Here is a 15,735-nt window from a genome sequence, read left to right as displayed (position 1 = left end):
ACAAAGACATACACTGACACCAAGTAACAAAGTCATACACTGACACCAAGTAACAAAGACAAACACTGACACCCTGTCACAAAGACATACACCGACAGCAAGGAACAAAGACAGTCAGTGATACCCAGTAACACAGACACACACATACACCAAGTAACAAAGACATACACTTACACCAAGTAACGCAGACACACACTTACGCCAAGTAACAAAGACATACACTGACACCAAGTAACAAAGACATACACTGATACCCAGTAACAGACACACACTTACAACAAGTAACAAAGACATACACTGACACCAAGTAACAAAGACATGCACTTACCCCAAGTAACAAAGACATACCCTGACACCAAGTCACAAAGACATACACTGACACCAAGTAACAAAGACATACACTGACACCCAGTAACAAAGAAATACACTGACACCTAGTAACAAAGACATACACTGACACCAAGTAACAAAGTCATACACTGACACCAAGTAACAAAGGTATACACTGACACCAAGTAACAAAGACATACACTTACACCAAGTAACAAAGACATACACTGACACCGAGTAACAAAGACATACACTGACACCAAGTAACAAAGACGTACAATTACACCAAGTAACAAAGACATACACTGATACCCAGTAACACAGACACACACTTACACCAAGTAACAAAGACATACACTGACACCAAGTAACAAAGTCATACACTGACACCAAGTAACAAAGACATACACTGACACCAAGTCACAAAGACATACACTGACACCAAGGAACAAAGACAAACAGTGATACCCAGTAACAGAGACACACACATACACCAAGTAACACAGACATACACTGACACCAAGTAACAAAGACATACACTTACACCAAGTAACACAGACACACACTTACATCAAGGAACACAGACATACACTGCCACCAAGTAACAAAGACATACACTGATACCCAGTAACACAGACACACACTTACAACAAGTAACAAAGACATACACTGACACCAAGTAACAAAGACATACACTTACCCCAAGTAACAAAGACATACCCTGACACCAAGTGACAAAGACATACACTGACACCAAGACACAAAGACATACACTGACACACAGTAACAAAGAAATACACTGACACCTAGTAACAAAGACATACACTGACATCAAGTAACAAAGTCATACACTGACACCAAGTAACAAAGATATACACTTAAACCAAGTAACAAAGACATGCACTGACACCAAGTAACAAAGACATACACTTACACCAAGTAACAAAGACATGCACTGACATCAAGTAACAAAGACATCCACTGATACCCAGTAACACAGACACACACTTACACCAAGTAACAAAGACATACACTGATACCCAGTAACACAGACACACTCTTACACCAAGTAACACAGACACACTCTTACACCAAGTAACAAAGACATACACTTACACCAAGTAACAAAGACATACACTGACACCAAGTCACAAAGACATGCACTGACACCCAGTAACGAAGAAATACACTGACACCAAGTAACAAAGACATACACTGATACCCAGCAACACAGACACACACTTACACCAAGTAACAAAGACATACACTGACACCAAGTAACTAAGTCATACAATGACACCAAGTAACAAAGACATACACTGACACCAAGTCACAAAGACATACACTGACACCAAGGAACAAAGACATACAGTGATACCCAGTAACACAGACACACACATACACCAAGTAACAAAGACAAACACTGACACCAAGTAACAAAGACATACACTTACACCAAGTAGCAAAGACATACACTGACACCGAGTAACAAAGACATACACTGACACCAAGTAACAAAGACATACACTTACACCAAGTAACAAAGACATACACTGATACCCAGTAACAAAGTCATACACTGACACCAAGTAACAAAGACAAACACTGACACCCTGTCACAAAGACATACACCGACAGCAAGGAACAAAGACAGTCAGTGATACCCAGTAACACAGACACACACATACACCAAGTAACAAAGACATACACTTACACCAAGTAACGCAGACACACACTTACGCCAAGTAACAAAGACATACACTGACACCAAGTAACAAAGACATACACTGATACCCAGTAACAGACACACACTTACAACAAGTAACAAAGACATACACTGACACCAAGTAACAAAGACATGCACTTACCCCAAGTAACAAAGACATACCCTGACACCAAGTCACAAAGACATACACTGACACCAAGTAACAAAGACATACACTGACACCCAGTAACAAAGAAATACACTGACACCTAGTAACAAAGACATACACTGACACCAAGTAACAAAGTCATACACTGACACCAAGTAACAAAGGTATACACTTACACCAAGTAACAAAGACATGCACTGACACCAAGTAACAAAGACATCCACTGATACCCAGTAACACAGACACACACTTACAACAAGTAACAAAGACATACACTTACACCAAGTAACAAAGACATACACTTACCCCAAGTAACAAAGACATACCCCGACACCAAGTAACAAAGACATACACTGACACCAAGTCACAAAGACATACACTGACACCCAGTTACAAAGAAATACACTGACACCTAGTAACAAAGACATACACTGACACCAAGTAACAAAGTCATACACTGACACCAAGCAACAAAGATATCCGCTTACACCACGGAACAAAGACATGCACTGACACCAAGTAACAAAGACATCCACTGATACCAAGTAACACAGACACACACTTACACCAAGTAACAAAGACATACACTGATCCACAGTAACACAGACACACACTTACACCAAGTAACAAAGACATACAATGACACCCAGTAACAAAGACATACACTGACACCAAATAACAAAGACATACACTGACACCTAGGAACAAAGACATACTTTGCTACCCAGTAACACAGACACACACTGACACCAAGTAACAAAGACATACACTTACACAAAGTAACACAGACATCCACTGACACCAAGTAACAAAGACACAGACTTGCACCAAGTAACAAAGGCATACACTGACACCAAGTCACAAAGACATACACTGACACCCAGTAGCAAAGAAATACACTGACACCCAGTAACAAAGACATACACTGATACCCAGTAACACAGGCACACACTTACACCAAGTAACAAAGTCATACACTGACACCAAGTAACAAAGACATACACTTACACCAAGTAACAAAGACATGCACTGACACCAAGTTACAATGACATCCACTGATACCCAGGAACACAGACACACACTTACACCAAGTAACAAAGACATACACTGATACCCAGTATCACAGACACACACTTACACCAAGTAACAAAGACATACACTGACACCAAGTAACAAAGACATACACTTACACCAAGTAACAAAGACATACACTGACACCGAGTAACAAAGACATACACTGACACCAAGTAACAAAGACGTACAATTACACCAAGTAACAAAGACATACACTGATACCCAGTAACACAGACACACACTTACACCAAGTAACAAAGACATACACTGACACCAAGTAACAAAGTCATACACTGACACCAAGTAACAAAGACATACACTGACACCAAGTCACAAAGACATACACTGACACCAAGGAACAAAGACAAACAGTGATACCCAGTAACAGAGACACACACATACACCAAGTAACACAGACATACACTGACACCAAGTAACAAAGACATACACTTACACCAAGTAACACAGACACACACTTACATCAAGGAACAAAGACATACACTGACACCAAGTAACAAAGACATACACTGATACCCAGTAACACAGACACACACTTACAACAAGTAACAAAGACATACACTGACACCAAGTAACAAAGACATACACTTACCCCAAGTAACAAAGACATACCCTGACACCAAGTGACAAAGACATACACTGACACCAAGACACAAAGACATACACTGACACACAGTAACAAAGAAATACACTGACACCTAGTAACAAAGACATACACTGACATCAAGTAACAAAGTCATACACTGACACCAAGTAACAAAGATATACACTTACACCAAGTAACAAAGACGTGCACTGACACCAAGTAACAAAGACATACACTGATCCACAGTAACACAGACACACACTTACACCAAGTAACAAAGACATACACTGACAACAAGTAACAAAGACATACACTGATACCCAGTAACAAAGACATACACTTACACCAAGTAACAAAGACATGCACTGACACCAAGTAACAAAGACATCCACTGATACCCAGTAACACAGGCACACACTTACACCAAGTAACAAAGACATACACTGATACCCAGTAACACAGACACACTCTTACACCAAGTAACAAAGACATACACTTACACGAAGTAACAAAGACATACACTGACACCAAGTCAGAAAGACATGCACTGACACCCAGTAACAAAGAAATACACTGACACCAAGTAACAAAGACATACACTGACACCAAGTAACAAAGACATACACTGATACCCAGCAACACAGACACACACTTACACAATGTAACAAAGACATACACTGACACCAAGTAACAAAGTCATACAATGACACCAAGTAACAAAGACATACACTGACACCAAGTCACAAAGACATACACTGACACCAAGGAACAAAGACATACATTGATACCCAGTAACACAGACACACACATACACCAAGTAACAAAGACATACACTGACACCAAGTAACAAAGACATACACTTACCCCAAGTAACAAAGACATACCCTGACACCAAGTAACAAAGACATAAACTGACACCAAGACACAAAGACATACACTGACACACAGTAACAAAGAAATACACTGACACCGAGTAACAAAGACATACACTGACATCAAGTAACAAAGTCATACACTGACACCAAGTAACAAAGATATACACTTACACCAAGTAACAAAGACATGCACTGACACCAAGTAACAAAGACATACACTGATCCACAGTAACACAGACACACACTTACACCAAGTAACAAAGACATACACTGACAACAAGTAACAAAGACATAGACTGACACCCAGTAACAAAGACATACACTTACACCAAGTAACAAAGACATGCACTGACACCCAGTAACAAAGACATCCACTGATACCCAGTAACACAGACACACACTTACACCAAGTAACAAAGACATACACTGATACCCAGTAACACAGACACACTCTTACACCAAGTAACACAGACACACTCTTACACCAAGTAACAAAGACAAACACTGACACCAAGTCACAAAGACATGCACTGACACCCAGTTACAAAGAAATACACTGACACCAAGTAACAAAGACATACACTGACACCAAGTAACAAAGACATACACTGATACCCAGCAACACAGACACACACTTACACCAAGTAACAAAGACATACACTGACACCAAGTAACAAAGTCATACACTGACACCAAGTAACAAAGACATACACTGACACCAAGTCACAAAGACATACACTGACACCAAGGAACAAAGACATACAGTGATACCCAGTAACACAGACACACACATACTCCAAGTAACACAGACATACACTGACACCAAGTAACAAAGACATACACTTACACCAAGTAGCAAAGACATACACTGACACCAAGTAACAAAGACATACACTGACACCAAGTAACAAAGACATACACTTACACCAAATAACAAAGACATACACTGATACCCAGTAACACAGACACACACTTACACCAAGTAACAAAGACATACACTGACACCAAGTATCAAAGTCATACACTGACACCAAGTAACAAAGACAAACACTGACACCCTGTCACAAAGACATACACCGACAGCAAGGAACAAAGACAGTCAGTGATACCCAGTAACACAGACACACACATACACCAAGTAACAAAGACATACACTGACACCAAGTAACAAAGACATACACTTACACCAAGTAACACAGACACACACTGATACCCAGTAACAGACACACACTTACAACAAGTAACAAAGACATACACTGACACCAAGTAACAAAGACATGCACTTACCCCAAGTAACAATGACATACACTGACACCAAGTCACAAAGACATACACTGACACCAAGTAACAAAGACATACACTGACACACAGTAACAAAGAAATACACTGACACCTAGTAACAAAGACATACACTGACACCAAGTAACAAAGTCATACACTGACACCAAGTAACAAAGGTATACACTTACACCAAGTAACAAAGACATGCACTGACACCAAGTAACAAACACATCCACTGATACCCAGTAACACAGACACACACTTACTACAAGTAACAAAGACATACACTTGCACCAAGTAACAAAGACATACTCTTACCCCAAGTAACAAAGACATACCCCGACAACAAGTAACAAAGACATACACTGACACCAAGTCACAAAGACATACACTGACACCCAGTTACAAAGAAATACACTGACACCTAGTAACAAAGGCAAACACTGACACCAAGTAACAAAGTCATACACTGACACCAAGCAACAAAGATATACACTTACACCAAGTAACAAAGACATGCACTGACACCAAGTAACAAAGACATCCACTGATACCAAGTAACACAGACACACACTTACACCAAGTAACAAAGACATACACTGATCCACAGTAACAAAGACACACACTTACACCAAGTAACAAAGACATACAATGACACCCAGTAACAAAGACATACACTGACTCCAAATAAAAAATACATACTCTGACAACGAGTAACAAAGACATACACTGACACCAACTCACAAAGACATACACTGACACCTAGGAACAAAGACATACTTTGATACCCAGTAACACAGACACACACTGACACCAAGTAACAAAGACATACACTTACACAAAGTAACACAGACATCCACTGACACCAAGTAACAAAGACACAAACTTGCACCAAGTAACAAAGACATACACTGACACCAAGTCACAAAGACATACACTGATACCCAGTAACAAAGAAATACACTGACACCAGTAACAAAGACATACACTGATACCCAGTAACACAGGCACACACTTACACCAAGTAACAAAGTCATACACTGACACCAAGTAACAATGACATCCACTGATACCCAGTAACACAGACACACACTTACTACAAGTAACAAAGACATACACTTGCACCAAGTAACAAAGACATACTCTTACCCCAAGTAACAAAGACATACCCCGACAACAAGTAACAAAGACATACACTGACACCAAGTCACAAAGACATACACTGACACCCAGTTACAAAGAAATACACTGACACCTAGTAACAAAGGCATACACTGACACCAAGTAACAAAGTCATACACTGACACCAAGCAACAAAGATATACACTTACACCAAGTAACAAAGACATGCACTGACACCAAGTAACAAAGACATACACTGATCCACAGTAACAAAGACACACACTTACACCAAGTAACAAAGACATACAATGACACCCAGTAACAAAGACATACACTGACACCAAATAAAAAAGACATACTCTGACAACGAGTAACAAAGACATACACTGACACCAACTCACAAAGACATACACTGACACCTAGGAACAAAGACATACTTTGATACCCAGCAACACAGACACACACTGACACCAAGTAACAAAGACATACACTTACACAAAGTAACACAGACATTCACTGACACCAAGTAACAAAGACACAAACTTGCACCAAGTAACAAAGACATACACTGACACCAAGTCACAAAGACATACACTGACACCCAGTAACAAAGAAATACACTGACACCAGTAACAAAGACATACACTGATACCCAGTAACACAGGCACACACTTACACCAAGTAACAAAGTCATACACTGACACCAAGTAACAAAGACATACACTTACACCAAGTAACAAAGACATGCACTGACACCAAGTTACAATGACATCCACTGATACCCAGTAACACAGACACACACTTACACCAAGTAACAAAGACATACACTGATACCCACTATCACAGACACACACTTACACCAAGTAACAAAGACATACACTAGCACCAAGTAACAAAGACATACACTTACACCAAGTAACAAAGACATACACTGACACCGAGTAACAAAGACATACACTGACACCAAGTAACAAAAGACATACACTTACACCAAGTAACAAAGACATACAATGATAACCAGTAACACAGACACACACATACACCAAGTAACAAAGACATACACTGACACCAAGTAACAAAGTCATACACTGACACCAAGTAACAAAGACATACACTGACACCAAGTCACAAAGACATACACTGACACCAAGGAACAAAGACATACAGTGATACCCAGTAACACAGACACACACATACACCAAGTAACACAGACATACACTGACACCAAGTAACAAAGACATACACTTACGCCAAGTAACACAGACACACACTTACATCAAGTAACAAAGACATACACTGACACCAAGTATCAAAGACATACACTTACCCCAAGTAACAAAGACATACCCTGACACCAAGTAACAAAGACATACACTGACACCAAGACACAAAGACATACACTGACACACAGTAACAAAGAAATACACTGACACCTAGTAACAAAGACATACACTGACATCAAGTAACAAAGTCATACACTGACACCAAGTAACAAAGATATACACTTACACCAAGTAACAAAGACATGCACTGACACCAAGTAACAAAGACATACACTGATCCACAGTAACACAGACACACACTTACACCAAGTAACAAAGACATACACTGACAACAAGTAACAAAGACATACACTGATACCCAGTAACAAAGACATACACTTACACCAAGTAACAAAGACATGCACTGACACCAAGTAACAAAGACATCCACTGATACCCAGTAACACAGACACACACTTACACCAAGTAACAAAGACATACACTGATACCCAGTAAGACAGACACACTCTTACACCAAGTAACAAAGACATACACTTACACCAAGTAACAAAGACATACACTGACACCAAGTCAGAAAGACATGCACTGACACCCAGTAACAAAGAAATACACTGACACCAAGTAACAAAGACATACACTGACACCAAGTAACAAAGACATACACTGATACCCAGCAACACAGACACACACTTACACAAAGTAACAAAGACATACACTGACACCAAGTAACAAAGTCATACACTGACACCAAGTAACAAAGACATACACTGACACCAAGTCACAAAGACATACACTGACACCAAGGAACAAAGACATACAGTGATACCCAGTAACACAGACACACACATACACCAAGTAACAAAGACATACACTGACACCAAGTAACAAAGACATACACTTACCCCAAGTAACAAAGACATACCCTGACACCAAGTAACAAAGACATAAACTGACACCAAGACACAAAGACATACACTGACACACAGTAACAAAGAAATACAATGACACCTAGTAACAAAGACATACACTGACATCAAGTAACAAAGTCATACACTGACACCAAGTAACAAAGATATACACTTACACCAAGTAACAAAGACATGCACTGACACCAAGTAACAAAGACATACACTGATCCACAGTAGCACAGACACACACTTACACCAAGTAACAAAGACATACACTGACAACAAGTAACAAAGACATACACTGATACCCAGTAACAAAGACATACACTTACACCAAGTAACAAAGACATGCACTGACACCCAGTAACAAAGACATCCACTGATACCCAGTAACACAGACACACACTTACACCAAGTAACAAAGACATACACTGATACCCAGTAACACAGACACACTCTTACACCACGTAACACAGACACACTCTTACACCAAGTAACAAAGACATACACTTACACCAAGTAACAAAGACATACACTGACACCAAGTCACAAAGACATGCACTGACACCCAGTAACAAAGAAATACACTGACACCAAGTAACAAAGACATACACTGACACCAAGTAACAAAGACATACACTGATACCTAGCAACACAGACACACACTTACACCAAGTAACAAAGACATACACTGACACCAAGTAACAAAGTCATACACTGACACCAAGTAACAAAGACATACACTGACACCAAGGAACAAAGACATACAGTGATACCCAGTAACACAGACACACACATACACCAAGTAACAAAGACATACACTGACACCAAGTAGCAAAGAAATACACTGACACCGAGTAACAAAGACATACACTGACACCAAGTAACAAAGACATACACTTACACCAAGTAACAAAGACATACACTGATACCCAGTAACACAGACACACACTTACACCAAGTAACAAAGACATACACTGACACCAAGTAACAAAGTCATACACTGACACCAAGTAACAAAGACAAACACTGACACCCTGTAACAAAGACATACACCGACAGCAAGGAACAAAGACAGTCAATGATACCCAGTAACACAGACACACACATACACCAAGTAACAAAGACATACACTGACACCAAGGAACAAAGACATACACTGACACCAAGGAACAAAGACATACACTGATACCCAGTAACAGACACACACTTACAACAAGTAACAAAGACATACACTGACACCAAGTAACAAAGACATACACTTACCCCAAGTAACAAAGACACACACTGACACCAAGTCACAAAGACATACACTGACCCCAAGTAACAAAGACATACACTGACACCCAGTAACAAAGAAATACACTGACACCTAGTAACAAAGACATACACTGACACCAAGTAACAAAGACATGCACTGACACCAAGTAACAAAGACATCTACTGATACCCAGTAACACAGACACACACTTACAACAAGTAACAAAGACATACACTTACACCAAGTAACAAAGACATACTCTTACCCCAAGTAACAAAGGCATACCCCGACACCAAGTAACAAAGACATACACTGACACCAAGTCACAAAGACATACACTGACACCCAGTTACAAAGAAATACACTGACACCTAGTAACAAAGACATACACTGACACCAAGTAACAAAGTCATACACTGACACCAAGCAACAAAGATATACACTTACACCACGTAACAAAGACATGTACTGACACCAAGTAACAAAGACATCCACTGATACCAAGTAACACAGACGCACACTTACACCAAGTAACAAAGACATACACTGATCCACAGTAACAAAGACACACACTTACACCAAGTAACAAAGACATACAATGACACCCAGTAACAAAGACATACACTGACACCAAATAACAAAGACATACTCTGACAACGAGTAACAAAGACATACACTGACACCAACTCACAAAGACATACACTGACACCTAGGAACAAAGACATACTTTGATACCCAGTAACACAGACACACACTGACACCAAGTAACAAAGACATACACTTACACAAAGTAACACAGACATCCACTGACACCAAGTAACAAAGACACAAACTTGCACCAAGTAACAAAGACATACACTGACACCAAGTCACAAAGACATACACTGACACCCAGTAACAAAGAAATACACTGACACCCAGTAACAAAGACATACACTGATACCCATTTACACAGGCACACACTTACACCAAGTAACATAGTCATACACTGACACCAAGTAACAAAGACATACACTTACACCAAGTAACAAAGACATGCACTGACACCAAGTTACAATGACATCCACTGATACCCAGTAACACAGACACACACTTACACCAAGTAACAAAGACATACACTAATACCCAGTATCACAGACACACACTTACACCAAGTAACAAAGACATACACTGACACCAAGTAACAAAGACATACACTTACACCAAGTAACAAAGACATACACTGACACCGAGTAACAAAGACATACACTGACACCAAGTAACAAAGAAATACACTTACACCAAGTAACAAAGACATACACTGATACCCAGTAACACAGACACACACTTACACCCAGTAACAAAGACATCCACTGATACCCAGTAACACAGACACACACTTACACCAAGTAACAAAGACATACACTGATACCCAGTAACACAGACACACTCTTACACCACGTAACACAGACACACTCTTACACCAAGTAACAAAGACATACACTTACACCAAGTAACAAAGACATACACTGACACCAAGTCACAAAGACATGCACTGACACCCAGTAACAAAGAAATACACTGACACCAAGTAACAAAGACATACACTGACACCAAGTAACAAAGACATACACTGATACCTAGCAACACAGACACACACTTACACCAAGTAACAAAGACATACACTGACACCAAGTAACAAAGTCATACACTGACACCAAGTAACAAAGACATACACTGACACCAAGGAACAAAGACATACAGTGATACCCAGTAACACAGACACACACATACACCAAGTAACAAAGACATACACTGACACCAAGTAGCAAAGAAATACACTGACACCGAGTAACAAAGACATACACTGACACCAAGTAACAAAGACATACACTTACACCAAGTAACAAAGACATACACTGATACCCAGTAACACAGACACACACTTACACCAAGTAACAAAGACATACACTGACACCAAGTAACAAAGTCATACACTGACACCAAGTAACAAAGACAAACACTGACACCCTGTAACAAAGACATACACCGACAGCAAGGAACAAAGACAGTCAATGATACCCAGTAACACAGACACACACATACACCAAGTAACAAAGACATACACTGACACCAAGGAACAAAGACATACACTGACACCAAGGAACAAAGACATACACTGATACCCAGTAACAGACACACACTTACAACAAGTAACAAAGACATACACTGACACCAAGTAACAAAGACATACACTTACCCCAAGTAACAAAGACACACACTGACACCAAGTCACAAAGACATACACTGACCCCAAGTAACAAAGACATACACTGACACCCAGTAACAAAGAAATACACTGACACCTAGTAACAAAGACATACACTGACACCAAGTAACAAAGACATGCACTGACACCAAGTAACAAAGACATCTACTGATACCCAGTAACACAGACACACACTTACAACAAGTAACAAAGACATACACTTACACCAAGTAACAAAGACATACTCTTACCCCAAGTAACAAAGGCATACCCCGACACCAAGTAACAAAGACATACACTGACACCCTGTCACAAAGACATACACTGACACCCAGTTACAAAGAAATACACTGACACCTAGTAACAAAGACATACACTGACACCAAGTAACAAAGTCATACACTGACACCAAGCAACAAAGATATACACTTACACCACGTAACAAAGACATGTACTGACACCAAGTAACAAAGACATCCACTGATACCAAGTAACACAGACACACACTTACACCAAGTAACAAAGACATACACTGATCCACAGTAACAAAGACACACACTTACACCAAGTAACAAAGACATACAATGACACCCAGTAACAAAGACATACACTGACACCAAATAACAAAGACATACTCTGACAACGAGTAACAAAGACATACACTGACACCAACTCACAAAGACATACACTGACACCTAGGAACAAAGACATACTTTGATACCCAGTAACACAGACACACACTGACACCAAGTAACAAAGACATACACTTACACAAAGTAACACAGACATCCACTGACACCAAGTAACAAAGACACAAACTTGCACCAAGTAACAAAGACATACACTGACACCAAGTCACAAAGACATACACTGACACCCAGTAACAAAGAAATACACTGACACCCAGTAACAAAGACATACACTGATACCCATTTACACAGGCACACACTTACACCAAGTAACATAGTCATACACTGACACCAAGTAACAAAGACATACACTTACACCAAGTAACAAAGACATGCACTGACACCAAGTTACAATGACATCCACTGATACCCAGTAACACAGACACACACTTACACCAAGTAACAAAGACATACACTAATACCCAGTATCACAGACACACACTTACACCAAGTAACAAAGACATACACTGACACCAAGTAACAAAGACATACACTTACACCAAGTAACAAAGACATACACTGACACCGAGTAACAAAGACATACACTGACACCAAGTAACAAAGAAATACACTTACACCAAGTAACAAAGACATACACTGATACCCAGTAACACAGACACACACTTACACCAAGTAACAAAGACATACACTGACACCAAGTAACAAAGTCATACACTGACACCAAGTAACAAAGACATACACTGACACCAAGTCACAAAGACATACACTGACACCAAGGAACAAAGACATACAGTGATACCCAGTAACACAGACACACACATACACCAAGTAACACAAACATACACTGACACCAAGTAACAAAGACATACACTTACACCAAGTAACACAGACACACACTTACATCAAGTAACAAAGACATACACTGACACCAAGTAACAAAGACATACACTGATACCCAGTAACACAGACACACACTTACAACAAGTAACAAAGACATACACTGACACCAAGTAACAAAGACATACCCTGACACCAAGTAACATAGACATACACTGACACCAAGACACAAAGACATACACTGACACACAGTAACAAAGAAATACACTGACACCTAGTAACAAAGACATACACTGACACCAAGTAACAAAGATATACACTTACACCAAGTAACAAAGACATGCACTGACACCAAGTAACAAAGACATACACTGATCCACAGTAACACAGACACACACTTACACCAAGTAACAAAGACATACACTGACAACAAGTAACAAAGACATACACTGATACCCAGTAACAAAGAAATACACTTACACCAAGTAACAAAGACATGCACTGACACCAAGTAACAAAGACATCCACTGATACCCAGTAACACAGACACACTCTTACACCAAGTAACAAAGACATACACATACACCAAGTAACAAAGACATACACTGACACCAAGTCACAAAGACATGCACTGACACCCAGTAACAAAGAAATACACTGACACCAAGTAACAAAGACATACACTGACACCAAGTAACAAAGACATACACTGATACCCAGCAACACAGACACACACTTACACAAAGTAACAAAGACATACACTGACACCAAGTAACAAAGTCATACACTGACACCAAGTAACAAAGACATACACTGACACCAAGTCACAAAGACATACACTGACACCAAGGAACAAAGACATACAGTGATACCCAGCAACACAGACACACACATACACCAAGTAACAAAGACATACACTGACACCAAGTAACAAAGACATACACTTACCCCAAGTAACAAAGACATACCCTGACACCAAGTAACAAAGACATACACTGACACCAAGACACAAAGACATACACTGACACACAGTAACAAAGAAATACACTGATACCTGGTAACAAAGGCATACACTGACATCAAGTAACAAAGTCATACACTGACACCAAGTAACAAAGATATACACTTACACCAAGTAACAAAGACATGCACTGACACCAAGTAACAAAGACATAGACTGATCCACAGTAACACAGACACACACTTACACCAAGTAACAAAGACATACACTTACAACAAGTAACAAAGACATACACTGATACCCAGTAACAAAGACATACACTTACACCAAGTAACAAAGACATGCACTGACAACAAGTAACAAAGACATCCACTGATACCCAGTAACACAGACACACACTTACACCAAGTAACAAAGACATACACTG

This window comes from Heterodontus francisci, unplaced genomic scaffold, assembly GCF_036365525.1.
Source record: "Heterodontus francisci isolate sHetFra1 unplaced genomic scaffold, sHetFra1.hap1 HAP1_SCAFFOLD_57, whole genome shotgun sequence".
Classification (NCBI taxonomy): Eukaryota; Metazoa; Chordata; class Chondrichthyes; order Heterodontiformes; family Heterodontidae; genus Heterodontus; species Heterodontus francisci.
Note: the sequence above shows the minus strand (reverse complement) of the source record.